Raw genomic sequence first — 4,326 nt, forward strand, 5'->3', positions numbered from 1 at the left:
TTTCCATTGCACTGCAGCACTAGATGGGCCAGGAACTCCTGTGAGGCACAAACAGTTACTGAATAAGGGCCCAGTATGGACTCTCTTGGTGGTGTACAGCCAGGAAGATGTCTGGCTTGCCAGGCTGAGGCATGCTGGTGGCACAGACGTTAGCACTGCTTCCTCCCACAGTCCTACTTGTAATATGAAATGAGTTTCGACTAGAGTGGTAAGCTCCACTAGGACAGCGGCTGAATAACCATTGCAGTCCATCTGGTATGGAGACTTGTAATTGCCCACCACAATTAACCATCTGTTCACTTACAATGTAAATCAGTTTTTTACTGGAATTTGTTTTTTTCTTAAACAATTATGTTATTTCTCAAACACTATAGTATAAATGTAATGACCTCTGGCGCTATGTATAATGAGTAGTCAGAACTTCTACTGACTATAGATATTACAATAATGTTGACATTCATATAACATATAAGATTTCTCAGAAGATGGGCCGCTTGGAGGAGACCGTTGTAGACGACTCTTAGTTCCAGAATGTTTATCAGCAGGCCGGCTTCCAGACTTGACCACCTTCCTTGGAAGGTTTCCCATTGAGTGACTGCGCCCCAGCCCCTGAGGCTTGCATCCGTGGTTAGAATGATCCAGTCCTGAATCCCGAACCTGCGGCCCTCCAGAAGGTGAGATAATTGCAGCCACCAGGAGTGAAATCCTGGCCTTTGGCGACAGACGAATTCTCTGGTGCATGTGTAGATGGGATCCCGACCACTTGTCTAGGAGATCCAGTTGGAAGGACCGAGCGTGAAACCTCCCGTACTGCAGAGCCTCGTACGAGGCCACCATCTTCCCCAGAAGGCGAATGCACTGATGAATTGACACCCGGGCTGGCTTCAAGACATCCCAGTCCATCGTTTGAATCACCAATGCCTTTTCCGCTGGGATAAACACCCTCTGCACTTCCGTGTCGAGGATCATTCCCAGAGAGGACAATCTTCTGGTTGGTACCAAATGTGACTTTGGAAGATTCAGGATCAAACCATGTTTTCTGAGTCGTGAGTGTTTTGGACCGTAACAGCTTCTCCTTGGACGATGCCTTTATCAGCAGATCATCCAGATACGGAATTATGTTCACCCCCTGTCTGCAGAGGAGAATCATCATTTCATTGGTTAACACCCTCGGTGCTGTGGAGAGACTGAATGGGAGGGCCTGGAACTGAAAGTGACAGTCCAACAGTGCAAATCACAGATAAGCCTGATGCGGCAGCCAAATCGGAATGTGGAGGTACACATCCTTGCTATCCAGGGATACTAGGAATTCGCCCTCCTCCAGACCTGATATCACTGCCCTTAGGGACTCCATTTTGTACTTGAACTCCCTCAGAAAGGGGTTTAGTGATTTTAAGTTCAGAATGGGCCTGACCGAACCATCCGGTTACGGTACCACGAAAAGGTTCGAATAGTAACCTTTGTTTTGCATGTGGGGTGGTACTGGCACAATGACCTGTGCCTCCACCAACTTCTGGACGGCTTCTTGCAGGACAGTCCTGTCTGCCAGCAGAGCTGGCAAGACAGATGTGCAAAATCGGTGTGGAGGGAGATTTTGAAATTCTAGCCTGTACCCCTGGGACACAATATCTTGCACCCAGGGGTCCAGGCCGGAGGACACCCAGACATGACTGAAATGTCTGAGTCTCGCTCCCACCGTCCCCACCTCCGTGGTGTGCAGTCCACCGTCATGCGGAGGATTTTGGTGTACCTGACGCAGGTTTCTGTTCCTGGGAACCTGCAGCTGCAGGTTTCTTGAACTTGGGACGACCTCCCCGAAAGAATATGTTGGACGATTTTGCCTTTCTGGGCTTGTTAGACTGAAAGGATTGTGGCGTAACTGAAGAAAAGGGTTTTTTCGGAGCAGGTGTAGCTGAGGGAAGGAAGGGTGACTTACCAGCCGTAGCCGTGGAGATCCACGCATCTAACGCTTCCCCAAAGAGAGCCTGATCTGTGTAGAGTAGGGTCTCCACACTTCTCCTGGATTCCGCGTTGGCAGACCACTGGCGCAACCACAGCCCTCGACGAGCTCATACTGACATGGAGGAAATCCCCGCAGCTATGGAACCCAGGTCCTTCATGGATTCTACCAGAAATCCTGCCGAATCCTGAATGTTATGTAAAAACAATTCAACATCACATTTCTCCATAGTATCCAAATTCTCAAGTAACGTGCCTGACCACTTTACTATAGCTTTGGCAATCCAAGCACTGACAATAGTGGGACGTAATATTGCCACAGAGGCCGTGTACATGGATTTGAGCGTATTATCAATTTTATGATCAGCCGGCTCTTTCAAACAGGTAAAACCACCTTTTTTGAGAGTCTGGATACTGACGCGTCAACAATAGGCGGGTTTTCCCATTTTTTCCTATCCTCTACCGGGAAAGGAAACGCTACCAGAACCCTTTTAGGTAACTGGAATTTTTTATCCAGGTTTTTCCAAGCCCTTTCAAATATAGCATTTAATTGCTTTGACGCAGGGAAGGTTGGCGAGGCTTTCTTATTTTCAGTGAAGTGAGCCTCCTCAACCTGCTCCGGTGTTGTATCAGCAATATTTAACACATCCCTAATAGCCTCTATTATCAACTGCACCCCTTTTGCAAGTGATGCAGCCCCCCGCAACACATCCCCATCACCGTCTGCAGTGTCAGAATCGGTATCGGTGTCATCCTGCATGATCTGTGCAAGAGCACGTTTATGAGAATATACAGCGGGGAGCCCTGATGTACCAGAACTGGGCCATACTGCCATAGAGTTCTGTAAAGCCTGAGTTGCAGATTCATTTTGTGCAACCCTATTAGAAATATGAGAAATCATAGATTTGATAGAGGATAACCACTCAGGTTCCATTGCTGGAATCTGTGCTAAACCAGTGCAATCCTGATTACATGGAATGGGATCATCCTGAGAGGACATATCCTCTGCAGCATATGACACAGAGTCCCTGGACATAGCTTAATGGAGACCACAGACACTCCACACACACACAGGGGAGGACAGACAGAGTTTCACCCCCAAGAATGGCAAGAGAGACACAGAGATTGGAGACAACCGACACACAGCGCTTTTAATACAAAGGGAGACCTCCTATCAGCGCTGACTGTGCACCTTAATAGGTTACACAGTCGTTTTGCAGCTTCCCCCCTCTTCTACAACCCCCTGGTACCGTGATAGATAGCTGGAGTTGCTGTGGAGGGACTTGCTCTTCACTGACAGCGCTGTGCAGGCAGGAAAATGGCGCTGAAACGCTGCTGGGTCCGCTCTGAAGTGAAGCTCCGCTCCCAAAATGGCGCTGTCTTCCTGCTCTTTACAGGATTATACTGGCCTGAAGATTGATGCAGGCTGAGATCCGGGGACCCCGACAGGCTGTGTGACCAGTGTAGGGTATAGGTGCTGGCTCAGGGCGCCCCTCACAGTGCCGCAATATGTACCGCTGAGCCTCCGGAGCGCAGTTAATACTGCGCTCCTACCCTGATGCCGCCATCTTCACACCGGCCCCCCGCTTGCTAGGGGAGTCGGTGACTCATTCGCTACAATCTTCAGCTCTGCAAGGGGGTGGCGGCATGCTGCTGAGGTGAGCGATCCCCTACGGCGGGGAATGATCTATCCCCTCTGGAGCTCAGTGTCCTGTCAGCGGAGACAGTGGCTCAGAACCCGCAGGGCGGACACTGCTCCCCCCTTCAGTCCCTCGATGCAGGAAGGCTGTTGCCAGCAGCCTCCCTGTAAAATAATAAATTCTAAAACTAAACTTTACTAAGGAAACTCTGGAGAGCTCCCCTAGCTGTGACCGGCTCCTCCGGACACAATTTCTAAGCTGAGTCTGGTAGGAGGGGAATAGAGGGAGGAGCCAGCCCACACTCAAACTCTTAAAGTGCCAATGGCTCCTGGTGGACCCGTCTATACCCCATGGTACTAATGTGGACCCCAGCATCCTCTAGGACGTAAGATAAATATACAGTAATAAATGGTACCCCTCTGGAGTCCTCCCCTCCACACAGCCACTCTCATCAGCAACATTACAGCTCCGGATCTCCGCTCACACAGTGCTGCCATGTGATGTGACCCCATGCTGCCTGTGACATTACATGTCAAATGTTCTTATTTTATCTCCCAGTTCCTGTACCAATACTGTAAGCAGCATACTTACCTACTTCTTGTAGGTACTTCCCGGAGACGAGACAAAAGAAGTAGGTACTTTAAGTAAGCTGTTTATTAGTACAGGACGGCATTGTGTCGCAATTCTGGTGATTTTCTCCTGCTCCTGCCCACTTCACTTCACTAGG

Source organism: Pseudophryne corroboree, chromosome 1 (assembly GCF_028390025.1).
Source record: "Pseudophryne corroboree isolate aPseCor3 chromosome 1, aPseCor3.hap2, whole genome shotgun sequence".
Classification (NCBI taxonomy): domain Eukaryota; kingdom Metazoa; phylum Chordata; class Amphibia; order Anura; family Myobatrachidae; genus Pseudophryne; species Pseudophryne corroboree.